At 33.8% G+C, this 20,939-nt stretch overlaps 1 protein-coding gene across 3 annotated transcripts in view; it reads left to right on the forward strand.

Annotated features, from left to right (window-relative positions):
- al (aristaless related homeobox) overlaps positions 1–20,939 on the forward strand; it is a 513,209-nt gene that overhangs the window by 370,217 nt on the left and 122,053 nt on the right. The window contains exon 1 of one of the 3 annotated variants that reach the window (XM_072535380.1): positions 14,873–14,996. The exons of the other annotated variants lie outside the window; for them this stretch is intronic. The gene's annotated coding sequence lies outside the window, so the exon portion shown is untranslated. Of the gene's footprint in view, positions 1–14,872; positions 14,997–20,939 lie in introns of those variants that run through there. 3 annotated transcript variants of the gene reach the window in all.

A 20,939-nucleotide genomic window follows, 5' to 3' on the forward strand; every position in this document is an offset into this window, starting at 1 on the left:
AACCCACCTATTGCCAAATAAACCACTTGCCAAAAAGTTAACTTACCTACCTAAAAAGCCTATTGAATAAAACCAAAACTACGTGTCCATTTTGTAAGGACAATGACGATGAAGATGAAATCCTTATTTTAAATGAAAATAAATGTGTAGATTGCTATGAAGACTTTGACCAAACGACTAAGACATGAGATTGGGTAAATTGTGTCAAATGTTACTGTTAGACCCACGAAAACTGCACAAAATATGACGAACTTTGCGATGGTTGTGGAAAAAGAGAACTTAGGAAAAAATACTTTTGGAAACTAACATTAAGAAAGAAAAAGACAAATATGTATTTTCATTCAAATGTTAAAAATAAAATGTAAAACTCACTTTTTGGTTGATTTTGTAACACAGTCCTAGAAAAACGTTTATTATTTCACCTATAATGTATTCGAATATATTTATTTTAAAACATTTTACAATACAATATAGTTGTATGTAATGGAATTGTTTGTGTTTTTTTCTTGTATTATAGTACCCTTAAGTATACTGGAAAACCTGGATATGGGATAGATGGAACACATGCTATTTTTTTAAAATGTTTTTAATTTTACAATAGGCCAACGTTGACATAAGGAACAGAAAACTGGATTTTATACAGAAGACACCAGAGCAGGATACAAGCAGCAGAGATGAAATACCTCAAAAGAACGATAGGGGCAAGAAGGACTTAAAAATGGAGAAATAAGAAACATACTTAAAATTAAACCGTTACTTGACACAATAAACGAGAAAAAATTAGCTTAGTTCGGTTATATAAAACAAATGACAGTAACAGGCAAGAGGAAAGAGTGTGGGAAGCTAAACCAATAGGGAAGAACAGAAGAGGCAGATCAATAAAAGAGTGGAACAGTGACATAGCAGAGATATAACAAAATAGCGCAAATCTTGACAAGAAGCAACATAAATGACAAAGAACAGAAAATGTATAAGCACATCTTTTGTACGTTTGTCACACGCTGTGATCTCTCGTATGAGTTTTATTTGTCTTTAGCGAATTTGCGATAGACGTCACTTTTGCTTCTTAACTAGTTTAAAAGGAGCAAAGAGCGTCTAAGGTAACCAAAGGCCAAGAAGAGAAAAAAATGTCTTTCCTTTATGGTAGAGAGCAATCGAGAGAGGAAAAAAAAGCTTCTGTTCTCTACAGGAACTAACATAAGGGAGAGAGGTTTTGTTTTCCATTGGCAACAATGTCTGTCTGTCTAAATGAGTGTGTGTTAAAGTCAGGAGTAGGAATTATTATTAAGGAAAAAGGTCGGTCACAAACAAGCACTTAGTTGATACCTAGCTGTCCTAAATTACTCAGATGCTTAAAATTGTATTTTGCTGCTGACGACATCGATATGGTTAGTAGGAGAGAACAGAAGCCGAAAGAAAATTTCATCGTCTTGGCTATCATACCAGAACTTTTATTATTGAGGAGAAAACAAAGTATTTACATAGCAATAAGCAGAAATTCGCAGCTTAACAAGGAAGCAACATCTATCAACAAATCAGATTTTGAAAGGGTTGAAAATTTCAAAATATTGTAATGCTAGTATTATGCTGTCCAACAATTTATTTCGTGCTTAGCTATGTAAAAAAACACATAAGCTGAAGAATTGCAAATCCAGCAAATGCCAAAGATAATTAGTTTTTTAAAGAGTTTTATAACAAAGGTGAAAAGAAGATTGAGAATTAGCTTGCTAAATGGCATTCAAATTATCTCAATGAACTAGGCGTAAGAACATAACAATGTTAATTTCAGAACCGAGACTATTTATAGAGGAGCGTGGTTCAGGAAGCTCGGGCTATAAAAAAGCCGTAGGCCATTTGCTTCATATTTCACGATGCAACTTTATATTGTTTTTATAAATGAAACATTGAAACATACATGATCATACTTATGATATGATAATAGATATGAAAATACTTATCAGACATTTTACAGAGCACATTATATAATTTTTGCACAATAAAATCATAAAAATACTGTCTCTGACGAGTTATCTATTATTCACCACGTAGCCGTGGCCTTCAAGGAGCAATAAATGTTTTATTATCTCTAATTGGTCCTAGAACATAGAAATTAATTAATTTAATTAATAAAAACTTCCGTGATTCATTATTTATTTTATTAATTGTTTCAATGCATTTATTTGCGCAATAATAAAAAAATCCTTTGACATGCATCAATTATCTAGAGGTAAATATTTTAATTAAATTTTTATGTTTGGAGCCGATAGGTATTTTTTTTAACACGATAATTTATTAGATTTGCATGTATAACGAGAGCCAAAGTCACCTTTTCGTGTTTCTTTTCCAGAAACACGAAATCTAAAAATAATATTTCAGCCTTAATTGACTTTTAAAACGCTCGAAACAGTCGCCAAAACAGTTCACTAATAGCGCGACGGACTAACTTATTGAATATTAGCATTCAACCAAATATCTACAAATTGTATAGAAGAAAAAAATGTATTGATTTACTGGTCTCATTGTTAGCGAGCACGAAAAACAAAGACATTCATCAGACAATCACTTTTATTATAGTTTTGTTTTTCTTTACTCTCATACCTAGTGGGATTAGTAAACTATCCCTTCATCTCTTGCCACGTTACTGTTTTTTCTACTTGTTCAAGGAATTAGACAGTATTTCTTCGTTTATCGGTCGAGGCAATCTTATCGGATACATGCCTATAAAAATTGACTGTATGAATTACACTTTTTTAATCAACTTTGAATTTTACATTCGTTTTTTATTAGCAATTGCCTTCTTTGATATGCGTATGAATCTTATATTTGCGATTCTTATGACCTATATTTTTTTATTACCTTGTGCCGAAATTGAATAAAAGTATACATAAATAGGTATTGGTAATATATTAAAATTTAATTATATTATTCTTGTTTTATTAACGTTAAATTATGCTATTTAGTATTAAAATAGTTTAAATAACATATCAAAAAATATATAAAAGTACTTAATATACTCATGGACAAAAATATCGAATATTTTAGAATTTTCAATTTTTTTTTTAATGAATTCTGGCCAATCAATTCGTTTATTGTGCAGAAGGGTGTATTTTAACACTGGTTAATGAACAATTTTAAGTTTTTATGCGGAGAAAATTGAGAAAAAAATAATGCTTAATGTTAAGTAAATAAGGTTATTTTACTCTAAACTTAAATACTAATTTAAATTACTTAAACAAGTATTTTTAACTGAAACAAGTGCATGATCAGTAACGAATATATCTCCCTCTAGCTCCTATTACTATGAAACGATGAGAACGCTCAAGAGCCGCCCCTCACCGAAGAAGAAATTAGAGAAGCCATTTCAAAACTAAAAAATAACAAAGCTCCTGGTTTGGACAATCTTCCTGCCGAACTCTTTAAAAATGATGGTTATATAGGTTATATATAGGTTATAAGTATATAGAAGTTTTGGGGAACCTGACGTTGTAAAATGTATTAAATTAGCACGCCTTCGATGGATAGGACATGTAATTAGACGAGATAAAGATGCAACGATCAGGAAAATTTTTGACCGAAGAGGACAGTGGGAAGACGAGCCAGAGGAAAACCAAAACTTTGGTATCAAGATAACATAGAGGATGATCTAAAATCCATCGGAGTTAAAGCATGGAGAAGAGTTGCCAGAGACAGGGGCGAATGGAAGATTGTTCTGAAGAAGGCTTTGGCTGATAATGAGCTGTAATGCTACTGATGGTGATAGCTCCTATTACTGCTTGCATCCTTCTTAGCATGCTATTTAAGTAAATTTTGGACATATCCTTGGGGAATTGCATTCCATTCGCCCTGTGCAGAATGCCGAAGCTGTTCTATCGTATTTGGAACGGGATTTCTTTGTCGTATGCGGTGTTTTATCTGATTACAGGTGTGCTCTATTGGATTTAATCAGGGCTAAATGCTGGCCAAAACAATCTTCGAACTTGGATTTCATTAAGATAATTATTCACTATGGCAGCGGCATAGTGTGGAGCACTATCCATAAATTTGTCATATCCAATGTAACCAACATATGGCAAAACATAATCTTGCAGGATGTTTTGAACGTAAGAATCACCAGTTATCCGTTCAATCACTTCCACAAGTTCGGTGCATCCCTCCCAACTAATACCTTCCCAAAACATTATGTCACCATATCCAAAAATAACGGTCTTGGCGAGATTCCAGGTGGCGAATCGTTCTCCAACTCTTTTGTAGACGTAGTTTCGACCATCTGGCTTCCATAACCGGATTCCGATCTCATCAGTGGAAAGAACATTTTTTCAGTTGTCGATATTGCACTGAATTGCACTATATGTTCTTACTTTATTGTGATTGGCAGGGATAATCAGACACATTAACTTTAGAGAAGAATCTGTATTGGGTTTGCAGAATATAAAAAATTGGGAGAAACTTTTAACAATATGCTGCCAATACACTCGAAGAGAAAAGTATTTGATCAATGTGTTCTCCTGAGTGTTGACATATGGAGCAAAAACACTTACTTTAACAAAATCCTCGGCTACCAAACTGAGAGTCACACAGAGAAGAATTGAGCGATCCGTGTAAGGAATAACTCTGACAAACTATAAAACAAAGAGGTCAGAAGAAGAACCAAGGCGTCTGACGCCATCGAAAGGATAGCCAAATTAAAATGGAAATGGGCAGGACAAATTGCTAGAATGACTTGTATGCGATAGACTAAGAGGTTATTGGAATTGAGACCAAGGGAAGACAAGAGAAGTGTCGGTCGACCACCTACAGGATGGGCTAACGATTTAAGAAAAAATAAAAATTGGATGAGAAGATGGACGGGGTTGAAAACAGGAGGAAAAGTTGTAAGCTGGAAGTATGTTCAGCAGTAGTTTTTTGTGTTTCGATGATGATGATGAACCAAAACTGTTGATGTAAACTGAAAACATGTGAAGGATATTTATTATAATTCTATTTTACTTAAGTAAGTACATAATTTGATTTAGGCCTGTAGAAATAAATATTCGAATAATACATCTTTGCAAATGCGATTAGGTTAGGACACTTTTCAAATGAGATGTTAGGTGACGTCAGTTAGTATTTAAAAAATTGTCGATTGCCATTCAAAACTTTTGTTTATTTAATTGCCTGTTTCTGAAAATAATGACTTTATTCCATACTTTTGCATCATACTCAACTAGTTACGTTGATTGAAACAACGGACTAACTTACTCAAAACACCGAAATAAAAACATCTGAATATAGCGTTACAAAAATTATCAATTTTATGGAAAAATTAGTTACATTTTTAAAGGTGTATCGGTAATCTTTCTACAAGTGCTATACGGTTGAGAGTGGTTAATAAAAGAGTTCACTAACATAATTCTCATTATACATTTCAAACATACATTGTTGTTCATCAACCTTGAACGCCGCTGTGATCGCTATAATCACATTAGGACTATATGATCCTATTTTATCCTCGTTATGTATTTTTATGGCACCCTAGATTGACAGAAAAACAAGAGTCCCGCGGTGGAGCTGGGACTGCGGCTTGGCCTGTAACGTTTCGGCGCGGCAGATATTTAACCGTATGCGTGATCGAAGCAGGCAGGTGTCAGGTAAATTGCTTGACCCGACCACAAGCCAACTTTGTTGTAGAGATGGGTGTCACAGGATATTTTCGAAATCCATGAGCATTGATTTAGCAAGGATAAATGTTTATTAGCAACATTGTATGGACTAATATGACTTGACCTCAGATGATGACTAAATATTTGGTTGAGTTTACCGAAAGTACAAGCTGATTATAACAGCAAATGTCAAACATGGAACAAAAAATTTCGGTATAGCAGTGTTGGCATGTTTTTATAATGTAGATGCTGTATGCTTCAAATATAAAAAGATAAAGCTTTAGAAAAGTACATTTTGTTTATATTATGTTATGAATTCTGCAATTTTTGATTTATATAAAACAATAATGAGTAAATATTTATTTCTTTAGAGATTAATTGCAGTTAATTATTAAAAATTTTTTTAGCAATTTCCCTTTGATACTTTAAGGGTACCAAAAAACAACAATCCCAAATCATGTAATGACTATAGATTGATAAGCCTAATGTGCCACCCTTTAAAGATTCTCTTGAAAATTGTTCAAAACCGAATTTATAAGAAATATGAGGAGCAAATAGATGAAACTCAGTTTGGCTTCAGAGGAGGCATGGGAACAAGAGAGGCATTATTTGCTTTGACGGTACTCTTGCAGAAATGTCGGGAATATAACATGAGTGCATATGTATGCTTCATAGACTTTGGGAAGGCCTTTGACCGAATGCAGCATATGAAGTTAATAGATGAATTAAAAAACATCAATTTAGACAAAAAAGACATTGAGTTTCTTAAGGCTATATACTGGAACCAGAAAGCAGTAGTAAAGGTGAACGATATAGAAACAAATAATATACCGATTGCGAGAGGGGTTAGGCAAGGATGCGTCTTGTCTCCGACGCTTTTCAACGTGTACTTACAGGTCATATTCAGAAAAGCCTTATGGGAAAAAAAAGAGGGAATAAATCACCATGAGATTTGCAGATGACACGGTAATTATGGCTGAGAGTATAGAAGAACTACAAACTTTACTAGATGCAATAAATAGTGAATTCAACACAGATAAGACCAAATTTATGATAGTCTCAAGGAATCCAATAAATAATGAACAACTAACTCTTGGTGGACAGCAAATAGAGAGAGTGACAAAATATAAATATCTGGGAGCTTACATCAACACAGAATTAGATCCAGACCAAGAGATCCGGGTACGAATAGAAATGGCAAGGGCAGCGTTCTTAAAATTCAAGCAATTGTTCTGTGACAAAAGTCTAAATACTGCGCTGAGACCGAGGTTTGTTGAATGTTACGTCTGGTCGCAACTATTGTACGGGGTAGAAACATGGACACTAAAAGCGCAAATAGTTAAGAAGATTGAAGCCTTTGAACTATGGATATACCGGAGAATGTTGAGAATTCCATGGACTGCCAGGGTCACCAATGGGAAAGTGATGAGAAGGATGGGCCAAGACAAAAAATTGTTGAGAACGATAAAAGTACGCAAGACTGCATTTCTTGGACACATACTGAGAAATAATAAATATAGTCTTCTGCAGGTCATCATGCAGGGTAGAGTCGATGGCAAAAATGGAATAGGTAGAAAGAGGAAGTCATGACTGCGAAATATTCGAGACTGGACAAACATAACTGTAGACGAATTATTCCACGTTACAAAAGACAGAGAAGCTTTTAAAAATGTGGTCGCCAACCTCCGTTAATGGGGACGGCATAGGAAAAAGAAGAAGATTAAGGGATAGTCAAATCAGCAGTTGCCAGATTACAACAGATGTTTGCATTTAATCTCGAAAGAGACAAATATTTACTCGGTATTGCTTCATATAAATTAAAAATTGCAAAATTCATAAAATAGTATAATCAAAATGTACTTTTTAAAAGCTTCATCTCATTATATTTGAGGCATACAACATATTCATTATAAAAACATCCCAACACTGCCAAACCGAAATATTTTTGACATTTGCGGCTATATTCATCTTGTACTTTCGGTAAACTCAACCAAATATTTTAAATCTTTCCGAATGTATTCACGTTTATTAATATCTCTGTACAGATCACCGTATTCCGAAAACATCCTATGGCTTCATCTTCAGATCAGTCTTTCTCGCTCCGTTTTTGATACAGTTTTTTTTTTACATTTTGAAGAATCTTTCTAATGTACGATGTGGATTTTCTTATAGCTAATGTTGTGGATTTATTTATGCATACTTCATTGATTACCATAAAGCATTCGATACTGTAAAGCACGACAAGCTGATGGAGCTATTAACGAATATTGAAATAAGTCCCTGTAATCTTTACTCGAATCTAATATCGTCTATCCGTACAGAGGCAGGAGAACCCGATGATATCAAATTCAAACGTATGGTCTGACAGGGATGTATACTGTCACCCCTGCCGTTCAACATCTACTTTGTGGAAATCTTTCAAGAAGCAGTCGAGGATGGTGAAGCCGGAATTCAAATTAATGAAGAATTTATCAATAACACCAGATATGAGGATGACACGGAGGTATTCGCTGACAGTTATGAACAGTCTTATGGCTCTTTAGGGATAATTTTGTATTAGAATTAGTTTATCTTGTAATAAATAAAATTACACCAACGAGTCATCTATTATAACAAAAAGCCCACAGAGTAGAACAAACATGGTGTCAGAAGTAAAAAAAATATCGAAGAGTCATTATAATAGTTACAAAAGCCGAAATATAACCTAAAAACACCGTTGAGGTGTTAGCAAAAACAGATTTATTATTAAAAACAATCAAGATATAAAATGGACATGAAAGAACAAGATGCTGTCGAACAGAACCAACCAGTCGTTTGTAAAACTAAAAAGTAACGTAATAGTCGGCAATGAAATTCTACCTTTGTCAATGAAGGGAAATTTGGCTTACAACTGGGAAGAATGGTGCATGAATTTCAAAATATTTTTGTGGGCGACAGGTTTAGAGGAGGGAAATGATGCGAGAAAGGTAGCTCTACTATTACACTCATTTGAGGTTAACATGTATACTGCAAAATTTAAAGAGTCAGTAGAGAGATTTGAAAAATATTGTTACCCCAAGAAAAATTTAACAGTAGAAAGACATTATTTTCTTACTAGAGTACAGAAAGATGGTAAAACCATTAAGGATTTCATGACTAGTTTAAAGAATTTGAATTTAACATGTGAATTAAGAATTTTTAAAGAAAGTTTGGTGTGATATGTTCATTATTGGTTTAAACCCTAAACACCGTTCAATTAAGCAAAAACTATGGCAACAAGTAGATCTGAAGACAGAAAAGGTATTACAAATTGCTCAAAATATAATTACAACTCAAATGCAAGCCCAACAGAAAAATTCAGAAGCTGTGGTAGAAAAAGTGGAGGGAACAGACAACACATATTAAAGCCTGCCATTACAATTGGTAGACCTAATACTGAAGTGATAGTTAAGCATAAAAATAGTACAGCAGCTAATTCCACTTTGCATGAGGCTTTAAATATGAACAACAATACAACAATTTCATTTCAAAGTAATAACAATTCAAATGTTAGTTTAAATAGGTCACACAGAAAAAGATGTAAATAATCAATTTTGCACTAGGACTGGTCGAATAGTAAATAGACCAAAAAGGTTTTCATTTTCAGAAAATTAATATGGCAATGTAATATTGCAAGTATATTTAATGTGTTTACATAATTTAGTTTTTTTTTTGTTTAAAAAAGGGGGCATGTTATATTGTGTTAGTTGTAAATCTACCTTAATATTTGTAACCCTATTTTAACATTAGTGACATGTCAAATAGAAGAAGCCTGGGAGTGAAAGAGAAAGACAGACATTGAGAGTCGACAGACTGGTCGTATGGCTCTTTAGAGATAATTATGTATTAGTATTAGTTTGTCTTGTAATAAATAAAATATACAAAAATGAGTCGTTTGTTAAAACAAAAAGGCCACAGAGTAGAACAAACAAAAATCTGATCTACTGACAAGAATCGATCTTACCGTAAACATTTAAACTTGCCGGAAATAAGGACTAGTGAGACAAGCGTAACGATGTAAGATTGCATAGTAAACTTAAGTGGTTTTAAGCCTCTCGTAATCTTTCTCGTTGCCACCTTTTAATAGTAAGGATGTGTCCTAGAGGTATTCATTTTATAATTACACGAAAGGTAGCTTCACGCCATTACCCAGTAAACGCGTCAAGCAAATTACCGAACCTCTGTAACCTGCCTCTTAATGATCAGCATTGCTATTCCAACGACTCATCAGTGGAGTATAACTAACCTGTCTGACGACAATGACGACAATTCTAGTTTACGTTACCTGTCTATGGGTGTACAGTCCAATGTTTGATGTAATTCGAATGCTGAATCTAACGTTTACAAAATATATATATATATATATATATATATATATATATATATTTTTTTTTTAATAAACCTTAAAATAAAATCTTGTACTGTTACATTCAAAACAAACTAATACAGAACTATAAACATATCGTAATTAAATCAGGATATGCAATAAACATAAAAAAGCTTAATGGAAGTTTAGTCATTCTCACACAAGAATACATAACATAACTTAACTTTTTTGATTGATTGAATGGTGATCAATTCTGTTTCTTTACTAACCCAGATGATGACTATATACTGCCAACTTAGGAAATACCAAGTCAACTTGGGTATATAAAACATATATAGGGTGGATGGGTCAGAGAATGAGTCTTGGTACAGGCAGTTCAAAGTAGATTAATAAACCCTCATACATGTCTCTGAATTTAAAATGCTTATTGACATGAGGCTTAAATCTTTTATAAAAAATATGGTGTTATAATTGGTAATTAATAAAAAGATAGAGTTTGGTACAAAAGTCTCAAACCAAGTGCTAGAAACAAGTACTAAATGCTTAGTATTATTTATCATAAGGAATACCATGATCTTATTTGATGATTTTTGGTCTTTTTTGCTAAAATATTTCAATTTACCTACCTGTTTGCTAAATCAGAATAAAAGTTTAGCTACTTAGAGTATAATATTCTTTTTCTTCTTGATGTGCCTATCCGTTACGAATATTGGCGATCATTATGGCAATCTTTATCTTATCTGCAGCAGCGCAGAAAAGCTGCACAGATATTGTATTGAACCAGATTCTGAGGTTCTTTAACCAAGATGTTCTTCTTATTCCTGGACCTCGTTTTGCAAATATTTTTCCTTGTAGGATGGCTTGAAGAAGAGCATATCTGGATTCATTTCGCATAATATGTCCAAAGAACTCGAATTTCGAGATTTGATGGTGGTCAGTACCTCTCGGTTCTTATTCATTCTTCTAAGGACTTCCTCATTTGTGACCCGGTCAGTCTACGGGATCTTAAACATTCTCCGATATAGCCATATCTCAAATGCTTCCAGTTTTCTGCACATATCTTCATTCAAGGACCGATTCAACATCATAAAAAAGGACAGAGAAGACGTAGCATCGCAGCATTCTTACTTTTGAATCAAGAGAGAGGTTGTGACTCTTGACGAAGGCCCCCATCAGATTAAAGGTGGATCTAGCTTTTCCGATGCATGCTCTAATCTCCTGGTTGTTGGTCCATTCTTCATTTATTATGGTGCCGAGGTAGTTGTAGTGCGTCACTCTTTCTACAGGGGATTGGTTGACGTAGAGTTGACCTTCTGTTATCCTTTTCTTGCTAATTATCATAAGCTTTGTCTTCTTAACGTTTATATTGAGTCCATATTGTTGACTGTAATACGTGATTTTGTTCATAAGAATTTGTATAGAGTATAATATAAGTCATACAAACTATATATTAATAAATTACCCAGAAAGATATTTCTAAAAAAAAACACTAAATTTCATTGTATTTTTTTGGAAATAAATTCGTTTACTACGTTATTCGTTTATTAACGTATAACAATATTGGTACGACGACCACCTCTACTCTGTTATTGCAAATTGTGATCGCTTTTAGAATGTACTTAGCTTGTCGCGGTCCATTTTCCACGAATTTATTACTTTGCAATACCTGGAAAATACTTAAAAGAAATTTAACCAATATTTTAATTTTAAATTGCTGGCACCAGTTTATAATACATATATATGCATTAAGGTACCTTATTTTCGTCAATAAAAAATAATTTAAAACCGGCCCATGTAGTGGAAAGGCTTATGAATTATACGGATAAACTGATTATAAGACAGATTATTATAGCTATTATAAAAATATACTTGATTACCTCCCAAACAGCCATTTACAAATTTCAGAATGTGTAAGTGTCTCTCTGAAAGCGTTTATCGTAAGTGCCTTCTTTAGTTCCAGGAAATTTTTAATTTATCATTTAAATTTATTAACAATCTGAGTATTTTTTTTTAATTCTTGTTAACTATGTATGTATATGGAAATACATATTCATCACTTGCTTCTCTTTAAGATGCCTACAGATGAGATAGAAGCCTACGATATAAGAAATAAAAAAATAAACATTCGAATCTTTTCATCCTTAATTCGATCAAAAATTGACTACGGCTCAGTGGTATGAAACTTAGCCAAGAATCTGTTCTTAATGAACTAGATGTAATTCAAAATACGGGACTGCGAGTCGCTTTGGGTGCCTTTCGAACAAGCCCCATACTAAGTATATCCAGTGCGTCAGGCAAACCCCTCTATAATTTAGAAAAAAATTGTTAAGTTTGTCATTTGCTTGTAAAGTTCTATCCTCTCCAGATAATCTAGTCTACCATAACGTTCATAACAGTCGTTTCAGCCACTACTTCTCATCTCACCGTTAATGCAATCCGCATTTCTATGAACGATTTAACCGATTACTTCATAAATATAATATAATATTCCGGACAATATACCATATGCTGAGGTCAAGCAGATGTATAGAGCGAGCGATATAGTCCAAGAGATTAAATCCCAACGTCTAAGATGAGCTGGCCATGTCCATAGACTCCCTAATAAACGCCTTGCCAAGTTAATATGGGAGGAAGCTCCTACAGGAAGAAGGCCCTTAGGACGTCTACTAATGCGATGGAGAGACAATATATGGTCAGATCTAAGAACAATGGGGCTACCCACTGACCCAACTATTATGGACGACCGTTCGAGATGGAAGCAAGTTATGCAGTCAGCCAAGGTTCATTATATATTGAACCTCATGAACTCTAGTCTCATGTATTTTTTCGTGAGTATCTTGCTTTTTCCATACAAAAACCGAATCCTTCGTATGCGTAAGGGGTACGTTTAAGGATACTGTTAATCCGATCCCTCAAGTCAATACTGCCTCTTTCATTCAGCGCATAACAAACGAATTAGGGAAAAGTTTAGTTATCCTGAATCAAACCCTGTTAGTGGTGGGACAGATTTTTCTGAAAACCACTAAACCAAAATGGGTGTAACGTAGTTCAAGCAGTGCGTTATTTCCAGAGTGGGAAAGCAAGTGGCTTTAAAAGAATCTTCTAGAATCTAGAAGAATGCATCTAGAATGCATCTACACAGATGCATTAAAAATAACGGACGGAGTGGGGGCAGCCATTTTATCTAATACTCATAATCCTAAATTTAAGTTGCATAACAACTGGACTATCTCTAATGCAGAACTATACACAATCCTTGAAGCTCTAAAATTTATTAACAAGACGGACCATAGACATTACACAATCATAACTGCATAATCAAAGCAATACTGCAAAGGAAAACAAACACGTGGTATTAATCTGGGTTCCATCTCATATTGGAGTACACGGTAACGAGGTTGTGGACCGTCTAGCTCACGAAGCAGCGACAAGTGATGGTCAAGTTCAAATAAATAAAGTAGTGTCAAGTGATCTTAAATTGTGCTTAAAAACATAGTTAGTTGTGCGTGGCAAAACAAATGGTGGCAGTGTTCTAAAAAGTCAAATTCAAGACAATGCTTTACAAAAACAAGCCTTTTTCTTACCTAGAAAAAAACAAGTCATTTTTACTCGACTCCGACTTGGTGACACCCGCCACACACATCGTTACCGAATCACAAAAGACAAGCCCCCATACTGCAACCAGTGTCAAACCAACAGTACAGTAAAACATATTTTAACCGAATGTCAAACTTGCCAGGAGAAGTAAACTCAACCTTCAAAACGACATAGGCGAGCTTCTTAGAGACAATAATCATCTAGACAATATAAAGTTTTTTATACCTAGATAGCTATAAGTGTTTTTAATAAGATGAAAGCAATATTATGCAATGGAGAACTCAACATCGAAATTAGAACTAGAGTATTGAGATGCTACGTGTTCTTTGTCCTGTTGTATGGAGTTGAGGCCTGGTTAATTACAGAGGCGACAGAGAAAAAACTCATTAACTTTGAATGTGGTGTTATCGAAGAATGTGGAAAATATCTTGGACACAATACATAACAAATGCGGAAACGCTACGAAGAATGAAAAAAGATAAAGAAATACTCAACACTATAAAGAAAAAAAAAATGAGCTACTTTGTCAAGAAACGAGAAATACGAATTGCTGCGGCAGGTCATACAAGGGAAGGTGAAAGGCAAAAGAGGACCGGGGAGAAGACGCATGTCCTGGCTGAAGAATCTGAGACAATGGAGTGGGAAAACGTCAATAGAACTTTTCAGGACGGCTACAGTTAGAGTCAAATGGGCCATGGTGATCGCCAATGTCCTTAGGGATGGGGCACGTTAAGAAGAAAAACGGCTATTAAAAGATATTTGAATTAAAATCTAGTTTGTATCACAAATTACAATAACTCAATCTTCTTTGATGTTAGTTTGTAATTCATATTATAAGCTTTCTTTGTTTTAATATGTATTTTCCAGTGTTGTCGTCTATAATCTCAGTGGTTCGGACGACATAATTAAAAAAATATCACAATTGTGACACTGTAAAAAGAATGATCATAAAAGTCTTGTATATTTATTTCTTGCAGTTGCAATCCTGTATATACATTCCTATAAAATTTAATTTTAGCTTTATATAAAAAATGCTCTCAATTTATTACTTCCAGAACTTTTACGATTTGCATAGTTCATTAAAATGAACCACATAAAACGCAAAATATATATCTTTCTGATAAATTTAATTTTACTTTATCTCGTGCATAAATTATATAATTTTACTGAAAAATATAATCGGCCAAGTAAAGTATACTTAAAATAGGATCTGGATGCGTCATTAAGCGTTCAGTAACCGTAACGCTGATAAACATAATTATATTAATTAGTAGTTATAAGTTAATGCCTACCCGCATTAAAGTTGACACTGAATGCGACACATAAAGTAGTGCCATTCTGTTCCTAACGGAACCATGTGATACCAACGAACAATGGCCGGTTGGTTGATTTGCGGACAAGCGACTAAAAACGAGGTAAACGTTAACGTATTATTGGCATTTTTATAAATGACAACATTATTAATTAGGATAATAAATGATAAAGAAACCGATTATAAAAATTTAATGTAAAAACTCGGTTAATGATTAGATACTTCTTAATAATTCCCCAAGAGGGGAATCAATATACTGAAAGATATTGACATTCCAGAAATTTTAAAAACACTAAAAATATTTTAATACTCTTTAATATTAAACATTTTCCTCTACTTGATCTTATCCATATCACTGTCTACTTTGTCCTTATATATTTGCTTCTATTCTGGGATTGACTGTGTACCTCATTATAGCACTTATCTTTATCTAATCTGCTCTTAGTATGTACTCTCTTTATACCGCGATGTTTCATCGCTTGTCTATGTATCTTCTGCCATTATTGGTCAGTCGTCTGTTTGCAAATTCTAGATTTGTGGCATACGATAAGGTGTTTGTTTTTTCAGATATAGTGATTAAAGTATATCGGTATTTTAGCAGCTATATTTGTTTGATTTCTTGCTTTATTTTTTATTGTAGATTCTACGTATTGGATTTAGATAAGATGGAAAAGTGCGTAAATATAAATCATTTGTTAGAATAATAATATCATAGGCGATAGAAAAGAGATCTGATATAACAGAAATAAAATAGTTAGAACGTCACCGAAACGTCTGGAAAAACACTAAGAAATATAATACCAAACAACGAAAGAAGATATCTCTGTAGTAGCCACGATGGGGAAGATAGAGAAAACCGGTGTCAAACCATCATATTACAAGAAGGCATGAAGTGATTTAAAACTAACATACATCAGACTACTAGAAAGCAGTGGCGGATTCAAGGGGGGGTCACGGGCGTCATGACCGCCCCCAAAACAAAATTAAATATCAATCAAATAATCCTAAAAAAAAATAATTTAAATCGCATCAACGATATAAGCAGGAAGTCAAGAGTTGAAATGATTTAAACTCATTTTTTCTAGGGGTAAGTGTAGAATTATACGGAAGCCTTTTTAAAATGCTCTTTAAAAAAATCAACAATTCTAAATACAGTAATAACTCGACTAAGATTTCCACGAATTCAGAGTTACGCGATTTCAAATTTTGTCAATTTATCATTTGAGTGCCAGAGGCTCGTACAGTTTCTCGTCAAAACTGTCGTCAAAACAAATCTGCTAACTCTTGCGCAGAATATTTCCGAAGATCCATTTATATACCCCTTTTAGACAATATCTTAACTGATTTAGAAGAACGACTTTCACCGAAAGTTATGAATCTATTTAATTTTCAAGTCGTTTTACCTAAAACTGATAACACACCAGAAGATAAAGTTGCATTAAAAAAATTGTTGACACCAGAATATTATTGAACCAACTACCTACTGACTGCATATTTCACAGTAGAACAAGAGTTTTCACTGTGGATTCAAAAGCGGAAAAGAGTCGTGCAAAGTAATGGAAAACTTCCAGATTGTTTTTAGAAGTATTAGAAAACTGCGATAGTCATATGTATCCAAATATCAGAATATTTCTGCAAATATTAATTACACTGCCAGTCAGTGCAGCAACAACAGAGCGTTCTACGCTTAAGCGTCTAAAGACTTGGCTTAGAAATAGAAAGGTTAACTGGTTTAGCACTCATCAATGTGCATCCTGAAATTTCTCTAGATGTTGATGCAATCATAGAGCGATTTGCTAAATCGGATAGGCGAAAAGAATACATTTTTATAAAATTATATAATATTTACTTATCTTATTCTTTTAGTATTTTTAATCACTGAACTTTTATTTACCACTCGTTGCCGGCTGTTGCTGACAATTTGTAAGAAAAATTTCAAATACCGAGTAAAAAAATATTTTGCTCACTTATAGCCTAATATGCCTAATTATAGAAATAACTATTCCTTAATTATATTATGTTTTTTGTTGAATACTACTACTACTTGTCGGCTTATAACGTTCTCCACCGTTTTCCAATCGACACTTAGTCCGGTTGTTCCGTAGGTCTTCTTCTATGGACCTCTCTCTCAGTTTTTTATTGATTGTCTACTTTGCCATATTTTTCTCGGTCTACCTCGTTTTCTCTTTCCTTCTGGTTGCCATTTTAATATTTTCTTTGGTATTCGTTGATCACCCATTCTTTATATGTGTCCGAACCAGATAAGTTGTTTTGTTGTTAGGTCATCTGTGATTGTTCGTTTGATTCCCATTATTTCTCTAATGCGTTCGTTGATAATCCTTTCTCTTCTAGATCTTCCTGCAGCTCTTCTCCAAAAATCCTTTTCCGTCGCTTTCAGTTGAATTCCATTTTTTGTTGAATAAATTAATTTAAATAAATTATACTTATTCTTAAGGTTTCTTCATCATTGCGGAAGGGTGGCTATAACTACAGCAAATTGCTCTCTATCTTGAGCTGTTCTTAGTGTCGAATGTGTGTCCATGCCTGTGCAGTCTCTTACATTCTTCGGCCAGGAGCATTTTTTTCTTTCTGGACCTCTTCCTTCTACTTTCCCTTCCATTATGAGTCGCAGAAAGTTATATTTTTCTTCTCTGTAAATATGTCCTAGATAACTCGTTTTTATGTTGTTTACAATATTTACGAGTTCTCTCTCAGTCCTAATTCTTCTCAGCACCTCGTTATTGGTCACACGTGCTCTGTCCACGAAATCTTCAGCATTCTTCGAAAAACACACATTTCAAAGGCTTCTATACGCCTCATACTTGTAATTCCGAGAGTCCATGTTTCCACGTCGTATAGCAATAAGGAATAAATGAATGTTTTACAAATTGATATCGGATATCCAACGATAAGATAGAGTTTATTAGGAATGTTAAATACATTTATTAATGTTTACACTTACATTGAGTTATTGCATTTAAATTACTTAACTTTGGTTTATACTTATTTATCCTTGGTTTGTTCTTGATTTTGTAGCTATAGGATAGGTGGGTTTAAATTAATTGTCTGTAAAATACCTAGTTTAAATTGACAGTTGATTTTTCGGTATTTATATTTTAATAACTCTCCTTTGGTTTAATAGTCTTGTACACTTGATTTTACTGTCATATAGTACGTGGGTTTAAATTATTTTTTTTTGTTTAAGTTTAAGACCCCTTAATGTTGTACCTTTCTTTGCACCTGTAAGTTATTTGTGTTTCTTTAATAACTTCTCATAGGTTTAATATATCGCCTAAAATAATTATTGAGAAAATGATTTTCTTAGATGAGGCACAAATCATATCAATCGTAAAGGTGCAAAAATCTAAATCCTATATCAAAATCACCCTTAAGACCCATGGCCCCCCCCCTGACAAGAATTTCTGGATCCGTCACTGCTAGAAAGAATAATACCTTGCAACGGATGGATTATGTTTTTTATGTAATGAAAATGAAGATTCGTCAGAAAATAAAATATTTTATAAAAAGTGTACATTTTCATTCTGTTTATCCAACATAATTTCACAATACTCCATCAGCCTAAAGTTATCTTCCGGAAACAGTTCTTGTGTTGGTTGTATCTTAAAACAGTGATAAGTACCCATTCTTTTTGAGAACTCACTGGACAGTTCGAACCCTGTGAACCCTGCAATTTGTACACTATTGCAGGGTTCACTAGCTTCCACAAAAGCACAAATATCAATATGCCTGTTTTGACGCTCCTCATCGACAGGTTTAACACGTGGTTCATTACCTTCATGACACTTTTTACAACTGTTTACACATCCCGAAGTTTGAAAATGTTTAATGGTATTTTTAACTGTTGTAACACTTGGTGGGGGTCTATTTTCGAAGGCAACAATAAATAAATCAATTACTTCGCGTATCGAATGACCCTGAAAGTATTATGTTACAAGTTGCACTTTTTCTTGGACGGTATACAGCGATTGCCATTGTGTTGTATGGTCAATAAAACAATGTCGTGATCTGTATACTATATCAGTCAAGGGTCCATACCTCTAATATTTCAGATTTTTCCATTGTGTCTTTTTTTCAACATTACTTAAAATTTTCTGTTTTATTTTCTTTAATAATACATTTCCGTAACTTTTTTCAACTTTTTTTACACTGTTCACTTTTTCTTTCATTATATTCCTCTTTATCACATTGTCTTTATCCTTTTTTTTTTCATTAGATTGGTTATATAGTTTCCAAGACATTTTCTGTTCTTTTAATTTCTTTTGAAATCGTTATTATCTTTCCTTTATACAATTTTTACGTACCTAGATACACGAAAACTAATTCTGTGAAATAATAAACATTAAGAAATTAATGTGATACTTCTACATCATTAGCAAGCAATGGCTTATTAGTACCAATATAGGCTAGAAGGGGCTATTGCCTATATGCATAACTTGCCTAATATGTAAATGACAGAACTAATTATGGTAATGAATCCCTCATTGTATACGATCCGAGAGAATACATCAGATTAATTAAAAAGATAAAAATCACTGTTTCAATTGAGGAAAAATAACAAACACAAATGTAGTTCTTTCAAATAATTAAAAGTTAATTTCATGCTTGAAACACCACCGTGACAACTGAAGACTAAATGTACGCCTGTATACAATTAAATCATTAACTAAATGTGAATTTTCATGGTACCTTGGACAAACAGAAATGTCGAAACTCATTTGCCTAATTCCCTATTGTTTTATTGACATTCCGAATTAGGAAAATCGAGCAGAGTTAATGTAGCTACATTCTTATGCTGCGTTTTTTACATAAAAGCTACAAATCTTTTCTGTAAGTAATTAATAATACAGCTAAAGCTCTATAATTATTATTATTATTATATATATATATATATATATTATATATAAGTATATACAGTTGGTACAGTATAAACCCCAATGCACGTCAAGATCTACATCAGAGATCTAAGTTGACATTTTTGCTAAATTATAATTATTTTACAGATTTTAGTCTTTCTTATACTTTTTTCATCCATCTTGTGGTTTTTTTTGAAAACCTTAGTTTCATTATCAGTTTTTTTTAATTGAAGTATTGCCAGATTCCAGTAAGAGCCTAAGAAGGTATCCATTAAATCCGGGCAGTCAAGGGTGGGGAAAATCTTTTTTAGACATCTAACGTCAAGGAGCAAGACACCCTGGCATCTTTCGGTCGAGTAGGATACTAGGCCAGAAGACTCCAGGATAGTGCCGGATTAACCGTGTTCCAGCTAAAATCTTAACCATCGTTCCAGGGAGGTGTTCTTGCCACTCAATGAACAACTAAAATGAAAAACTAAAAACTTACAAGTAACCATATCTATAACCGTAAATCAGAAAATATTTCCGTTAGGCCATAAACTAATAAATAATAATAACCATAAATTTCAGATCCTTGGTTCAATTTCCTCCTCTGTCCTCCTGCTTCTTCGTCTTCATCAACCCAGAAATCAGACAGTGTACTTCTCTCCACTCTTTCTCTTCTCTTAACATTATATTTACCATGTTTCTTTCATACAGCCCGAAACCCATTCACCTCTCTTAATCTCCCCTCCCATTTGTCCATCCTCGCAATTAAAAATGTGGGTGGTTGCGTCCGGTATCACACAAATAGTACAGTCTGCCGAGGCAGATTTGCCTATTCTATTTGTGAAGATGCCAAAACTACCCTGTCCGGTCAGAAACTGCGTCAGGAAGTAGTCTAGTTTCCTGAACTTACATTCCCACCACGGCCTCAGATCGGGAATAATCTCCTTCATCCACCTTGCCTTTCCGCTATCAGTCGCCCATTCTCTCTGCCACTCTACTATCATTCTTTCTCACTTATTCTCATATATATATTTCCATCCATCCTCCTCGCATACATCCCCGCTCGCTCTTTCTACAACAAAACGATCGGTAGCACCGCTCTAATGACATACAGAGCTTCATTTGAAACCGTCCTGTATGCGCTAGATACCCTTCGCCTTTGCAAAGTCTTCCTCAGCTTGGCG

The sequence above is a fragment of the Diabrotica undecimpunctata genome, chromosome 6 (assembly GCF_040954645.1).
Source record: "Diabrotica undecimpunctata isolate CICGRU chromosome 6, icDiaUnde3, whole genome shotgun sequence".
Classification (NCBI taxonomy): domain Eukaryota; kingdom Metazoa; phylum Arthropoda; class Insecta; order Coleoptera; family Chrysomelidae; genus Diabrotica; species Diabrotica undecimpunctata.